The following is a 7,942-nucleotide window of genomic DNA, read 5'->3' as shown; positions in this document are numbered from 1 at the left end:
TAGTGTTTATCAAAGGACATTTGAATAGAGGAAGTTCACATTATATTCTTTGCTGACTAGTTTAGGCCTACAAATGAAAAACGTCTTCGTTTTTATAACTGTAAGTCATACTAAGCGCCAATTGTCTACAAGTTGTAGGTTTGTTTCTCCATGCAATACATCATGGTATCTTCATTTACTCTGCTGTCTCTCTTCTATATTCCTCCCCACCCCCAGTTATGCTGTGTTTTAACCCAAATGATTAATTTACAGGTTTCTTAAGCATACGACAAAGTGTGGTTGATCAAGAAATAGTTTTCGTTGAGAACATGTAACGGAGATGAATGCTTTTGCCCTAAAATGAATCAAAATCAGTTTTTATCATCTTCATGGGCTAAAACAACAAAAACATTTTTTTAGATGTTTGCTTTAGGAGCAAAATTGGAAAATTTCCAGCAATCCCTTTCCATACCAATGTCATCTAAAAAGAACATTTTCAACGGAATGAGTCTGAACATAATTCTGTCTTCTTTAATAACTTGGGACATTTATATATACCTAATTCATATGGTGTATTAGATTTCTTAAAGCCTTTCCCTCAAACATGCTCTTTTATTCTGGACCTCTCAGTCCATAACATGTTTAAGCCCTCCAGTTCCAATCACACAATTGAAGAAGAAGAAGAGTTGGTTTTTATATGCCAACTTTCTCTACCTTTAAAGGAGAACCAAACTGGCTTAGAATCTCCTTCCCTTCCTTTTCACAACAGACACCTTGCTAACATAATTTACACTCCCTATTTCAAATAGAAATTGAAAGCACATCCTCAGGATCAGAGGTGCAACTTGTTGGTGATGCAAACGGCAAAATCATTCAGATGTGCTTATTGTCAACATTTTTTTTTGTTTATCCAGTCATTTTGTAAAACATTTAGAGTAGAAAATCTAAAAGGCAGACTTTTCTAATCTTCCATTTCATATTTATGGACTCGTTTTCACAATCCCGTCTCAAGTTGCCATAACAAGCATAGATAAAAATGTCTACCTCACTTTTATAATATTGTTTGGAACAGCTTAAAAAGTCTGCTCCTTTTACTGATTTTTAACTCCTTTGATTGCTGGAACCAAAAGAAGGCAGAGTGTAAGGATAACTAATGTGCGTCTTAGCTAAACTAGACGCGATGGTCACAGGCCATTTGTTTAAACTTAGGTATCCCCCAATCAAGCTTAAACTGGAATGGGACTTACTTAAAGGATAAAAAAGGTATTGCTGGGAGTGGGGGATGAGAGGAGCAGAACCACCCCTGCCCTGTGGCTCACCCTCTTTGCAGGCTATTTTTTTTCTAGGCACTTTTCTTCCAGCTGGGCTCATTTCCAGTATCAAAGCCTCTATGGAGGAAAAGGAGTTTGAGGGTAGGTTTGCATGGAGGTCAGCTGTGGGAGGGGAAAGTTCAGCTGCTCCCTCCCTCACTGACCTCTTTTGTTCTTAAAACTGGACTACCCTTGTTTGCTTCACACTTGGGTTATAGCAGATCTAGATATAAATCAATCAGTTTGCCTCAGTGACATCGCCAATCATTCCTAGCTATATGTCATGGCGTTTGCACTCCCAATGCATTGTTGATAGTTTTCATTGTATGAAGGGTGACGTGCTTGCAACATCTAACACTATCAAAACTGTCCTAATAACTGCTTAATTTATGAGATAGGCAAACAGTTCTTTTTTTTTTAATCAGAAAAGACCTACCTTTCACACACTGTCTATTTTGAAGGTACAAGATTCTTTCCCCCCCTTGTGGTGAAACCAGTTCAGAAGAGTGATATTACCCCCTTCCTTTCTTCCCTTGATTAGGTATTTTAGGCTGTTTTAGATTAGTACCATGCTGCTGTGGTGAAGATGTCCAAATATGAGAGAATAATAGCGCAAGTGTATAACAATTCTTCTTGATTGCCAAAGGTTTTCTGGTACTCTATAGAGAGTAGCAAAATAAGGATTGAAGACCAAGTTTTACAAACACTGGCGGGGAGGGGAAGAGTCTCATTTCCATAGACAGTAAAGTGTCACTGACTTCTATGGGCTTCATTTGAAGATGAAGTTAATCATATGCAGATGTATGATCAGCTTCTTGAAGCATAACACCATGCAGGAAAAAGGAGGACCCATGCTAGAAAGATAATTTTAAGAATCTGACAGTACTGAGAAATGTTTTGGTTTATTTGCCCAGTTGGCTGTGTTTCCTTGGCATTATTAATTAATAATTTTTAAGTTTGGGGAAAATGATCATCTACAAATGAACATTTCTGCATTCATTGTGGAAATATTCTAACAAGGAATCTCAAGAGCCATTGGAACTACACTAACAGATGTTCTTACAGATTTTTCTTAGGTTGATCTAATGAAAGTGATTTCACAACTTCCCTGGTCAACTCATGCCATTGACTAACTTTTCTTCCAGTTAGGGCAGTGATGATCGAATCTCAATTAACCTTCTCGCTCCTTAAAGTCATGAATATAGTTTTGGTTTCTCAGTATTGCAATCACAATACACAACAATTTTCCTCCAGGTATTTTAATAGGCAAAGGCAACATGCCTCTGATACTCTGGATAAAAAAGAGATACTATGTACAAACACATGAGCGGCGGAGGCTAATCTGGTGAATCTGGTTGGTTTCCCCACTCTTCCACATGAAGCCAGCTGGATGATCTTGGGATAGTCACAGTTCTCTTAGAGCTCTCTCAGCCCCACCTACCTCACAGGGTGTCTGTTGTGGGGAGAGGAAGGGAAGGTGATTGTAAGCCAGTCTGATTCTTCCTTAAGTGGTAGAGAAAGTCGGCATATATAAACTAACTCCTCCTCCTCCTCCTCCTTTTTCTTCGAAGGGATGGCTGGTGAAGTGACTGCTACTGGAAACAGAGAATTAGAAATTGGACCTTGAACTTATTCACCAAAGGCAAAGTTTAAATATCAGACTGTTTCCTAGGACAAAATATGCTCCTACCCATTCTTAATTAGCTGGACTGGGGGTGGGGGGGGAACAGTCTGAAGGCACATGCTGAAACAATCTTGTTAAAGCGAAGCTGGCTTGGGTCTGGTCAGTCTTTAGATGGGAAACTGCCTGGGAATCCTTTGTACATCACATGGAGTTCCATGGATCAAAGGTGGGATCTAAATGGAATGGATAAATCAATAACAAATTCTATGCACAAGCATTATTGGAAGAATCTTAACAGGAGGACCAGTGGTGTTGCAGGTTTATATGTTGAAATAATGGGATTAAGTGTTACTTGTGAATTGCACAGATGTATGAGTGTTTGATTTACTGAGAGAAGATCCCATCATGTCTGTCTTCCCAGGTCACATCATTCACCATGCTTTGAAAGGCATTTTTATTGAATGTATATCTATACCCTGTAGAAATACACCAAGGTCAAGGTGTGGGGACAACACTGGATTCACAGTTTGCATGAAAGCAAGATTTGCTGAAAAAAGAAATGGGCTTTTTTTGGGGGGGTGGGGGGAGAAATGTGCTATACACTTCCCTACAGTATTAAAACACTTGAACTTAGACCCTGGAACGGTACCATGCAGGTGTGCCTGTAAGACCCTGCTGAGGATTCCAGCTTCTGCTCTAATTTTTTTTTGTGATTGTTGCCCTTAGGCAAAATGCACTCCATAAAGGATGTAATCTTTTGTGAAGTTCTCTTGTATATGCAACTGGGAACCAGGAGAGTGGCGGTGCTTCCCCAGTTCATTTCAATATGGGGCTTGTGCAGGAGTGCTTCCTGGTCAATTTTGCTTTTAGAGTTTCAAGGAAAATGTGGATTAACTGTGATTCAGTAACTAATACATGCTAATATAATATGTGCTTTTATGCAAAAAACATTTGTTTGCTGCTTGCTGACTTTGTAATTGGATTTTGTTGAAATTATGGTTTTATTATTGCACTGCTGAATTGTTAGCTGTCTTGAGCCCCATTCTGGGGGAGGGGCAGGATAAAAATCTAATAAGACAAACTAACTAACAAACGAATAAAAAATGCTGGGTTGCAAAAAGATGGAGACTTGCCTTTTGGTAAGATCATTAATTCTGGGATAAGCTTTATCACAGAAGTCCATGGCCTTGTGGCAAGAATCCAGACATGTGTTTGTAATTCCATGCATGTTTGGTCTGTCTTGGTTCTGAGAAACGGTGCATTTTTGATATGTCTACCCAAAGGATTTTGCACTTCTTGAAGACCCACATTTGATTTGTTTTGATGATAACCACAGTAGTCGAACTCTGGTTTCCAGCTTTCCTTCCAGCAAGCCTTCTCAACCACCCGTCATGAACTTTGAAGAAATGCACATAAGCATTTCATTCTGTCTTTCTTCCTTTATATGAGCATAAAGAAAAAAAGGCAAACTATTTCTCACCAAGAGAAATCACTTTTCCCCTCCTTGCCATATTCTCAAGTGAGACCCCCCCCCCTTTTAATCAAATATGTCAAGAACTGCATAGTGGAAAATTCTTTGTTTATCATTTCTGCACTCGTATTACCTGGCTCAGTAATTCTTACACACTCTTCTTATGGCAGTGTTGCCTGTGTGCTATGTAAAAAGGAACAATTACAGGTTTTCAGGAGAAAAACCCCCCAACATCTTTCAGAGAAGACAGAAATTTTCATAGCTGAATTTCACATTGATTTCTTTTTCCTACCTACTAATGCTTCTGATTCTCATTATTTCTCAAATACCAAGAGTATAAAACCTCTAGACTTCCAATTAACGGTGCCCTTATTTGTACTCCTCTTTCAATCTGGTATATTTTCTGCTGCACCTCTCTCTGAGAAAGGGCAATTTGTGCAGTGTTATGTGCAGATTCCCTCCCCCCCACCCTCTTTTGGGGAGAGGGTGGAGATGGAATAGATTTAATTTAATTAGGACATAGAGCTTTGTATTAGTTGCCTTTAAATATAACCAGTTATCATAAATAGGAACATGGGAGCTATGTTAAGTTACTCATCTTTATTTCTGTCTATTACATTTTATTTTATTTTTTAAAAAAGTAAAGGAAGACGCTTTGAATTCGCTGCGGTTTGTTGAAATGAAGGGCATATGATTTTTTTTAAATTAGCCTTCTTATACATTAACTAACACACACTGTTATTTTAATGCTTTCTTAAATGTATTTAATGCATATTATAGTTTTTTCAAGGCTCGCTGTTAAGGATAAAAGAAAAAAATAATTATTTCATTTGAGGCAGGTGGGGGAGGGGCGGGATAGAGGAAGGACAGGGTGATGGGGAAATTAACCCTTCTTCTTAGCTTAACTGTGCTTGTGAAAGAAGAAGCAATTTCACTTCCTTGTCCATGCTCACTCTGACCCCCCCCCCAACCCATGCAGCTGTTCTTCTGTGCACGGTTCCCCCTTCCAGAATGATCTTTTCTCATCTTTCAGAATGATCTTTCTGGCTACAGTGGAAGAGGCTACAGGAATGGAGAGGAATGCAGAAAAACGCCACATTCTGTGCACAGAGTGGTAGGATCAGGGGCAGTCTGAGTAATTCTGGGGCCGCAGGCAAAAGTCCAGGAGGGGTGCCCAGAATTACTGCCTACCCCGTCCAGCTCCCCCCCCAGGCTGAGCAATGGGCAGCTCTCACTGCATCTGAGGCAGGTGGAAGTGCTGCCAGAAGCCAGTTGCCTGAGCCCTTGATGGGGTAGGTGCAAACAGCAGCAGCAGGGGGAGCCTGGTCTTCTTCTCCTCCCTGTCGAGAGGTGGGGTTGTGGGCAGTTGGGGACCCTCCCAGCATGGGACCCAGGGCAACTGCCCTGGTTGCTCTTTGGCTGAGACTGCCCCTGAATAGGATGCTGTCTAGTCTTCCTCTCTCTCATTTAGTTGTTTATTTCTGCCACCTCCCCATTTCCAAGACTAATTCAAAACAAAATGCTCTATATTGTCTCCAGAAACTTTCATGTTGAACCACCAAACAACTACATCCATTCTGAGGAATGCAATCCTTGGAAGTTTTCTACTGACAACGAAGAGTGCATTCATGTGTCTCTAGCCCTTTTCACACTTTCAAAAACAATGGAAGCTCAATAAGTAGAGGAAGTTTTGGGATCCTGTTTCTTGTCGCAGTCTCTGATCTTTACACATTGATCTAAAGGTCAGAACAGAGCCTACACTTGTGTGTGCATGGGCTGTTTCCATGTATTTGAGGTCCTTGTATTCTGCAGGGCTTCTGGTTGATTATACAGAGTATGTATATGTACAAACTATAGATATGGGGGGGGGCTGTTCTGATATTTAAATCAACATGTGGAGGTTGGGAGAATCAACATGTGGAGGTGACAGAAATATGCTATATGTACTGAATTACATATAGGGTTGCCAACAACCTAGAGCAAGGATCCCCAACGTGATGCCCATGGATGCCATGGTGCCCGCTGAGACCTTTTCTGGTGCCCATCAAGTGTTTTTAGAAAGTGGGTGGGGCCAGGTGGAGCTTTTGCCAGCAAAGCTTCAGATTGGCTATCAGAGATTTGATTGGCTATGCAGATTTTTAAAAATGTTACTTGGGAAGCAGTTGATACCACAGGACAAGGATCTTCACTGTGTAACTGAAAATAAGCTGTAGCTGCCATTTTGTTGCGGGCTCCACTTCCTATGACAGTAATTTTTGGCAGCCATTTTGTGGCAGCTTCCACCACACTGTGTCAGAATTCCAAAGGTGCCTGCAGGTTCAAAAAGGTTGGGGGGCCCTGACCTAGAGAAACAATTGGATAGACATCCACTATAATCAAAGCAAACATGCATTGTAGTTTCAACCGTCCAGCATAATGATTTCCCACATCTGCGCAGCAGCTCAATGTCCAGCACTGATGCAGGAGTCAAATACCACAACTGACCCAATGCTGAGACTTGACCCCAACCAAAATACTGGCACTTGCCTCAAGCCGATGCATGTGCCAGTTCAGATGACGGGAAAAAAATGGCTACCTTGCTCGTATGAACAGAGTAACATCAGCCTGATGAACTCGCGTGACAAGAACCCCCTCCACTTTCTGTGAACTGGAAAAGCCACCGTTTACGATATTCCTACATCAAAGAGAAGCTTTGACCAGACAGTAGGGTGGAACGAAAGGAAATGATGGCCTATCCTTGGAAGCAAGGATGGCCCCTGTCATGTCACCTTCAAGTCTTCGACAGGCTCGCATCTGTACCCAGCCACAGTTTTAGAGCTCTCCCAGCCATGTGGTCTGCCGAGAAAACATTAGAGTAGCAGTTAACCCAGCGGGTAGGATTGCTCACAGTACTACAAGCCTTTGAAATGTATTAAAGGAAAAATAACCACAACGGGTTGTCTTTGGACTGAAAATTAAAGAGCTGGAAAAATTAAGAGAGTCGGATCCTTTGCTTCATAATATCCCAAAATATTTTCTTAGTCTCCAAGCCAATATTTGCACAGAAAGAACTGACACTGGGTAAGAATACTGCATTCCAGCCAGGGTTCTTTTTTTGTTCTTTGGGTGAAAGATTGCCTTTTTGGCCCATCTTTACATAAACTAAAGAGAGAAAATAACTTGTAACATCTCCAAATTTATTGCAGTGTAATTAATTTTTTTGGGGGGAAAAGCAGGCTTAATACTGGTGCATTTATTTATATCATCAGAAAACTAACATTTCACAGAATGCACTGATATTTCAAAAGCTGATGCAAAACACATTGCACAGCTGATGTGTGAGCGTATACATGAAAAAATTGCTTATATTTAATAGGGGAAAAGATGTAAACATGTTTAAATACCACTCCAGAAGTGGGGTTGAAATAACTGGGTTTCTGCTAGATATTCTACAATTGAAGACTGAACACTGACCTTTTCTGAGAGGGAAAACATGGAAAGTACACCTTCGTCTTACAAGTGACAGCAACAGTCTGTAAGGTTGGGTAGTATGAGAGTACATGAACACATGAAGCTGCC

The sequence above is a fragment of the Euleptes europaea genome, chromosome 1 (genome assembly GCF_029931775.1).
Source record: "Euleptes europaea isolate rEulEur1 chromosome 1, rEulEur1.hap1, whole genome shotgun sequence".
Lineage (NCBI taxonomy): Eukaryota > Metazoa > Chordata > Lepidosauria > Squamata > Sphaerodactylidae > Euleptes > Euleptes europaea.
The sequence above is the reverse complement of the archived record's forward strand: the minus strand, read 5'-3'. Positions refer to the sequence as shown.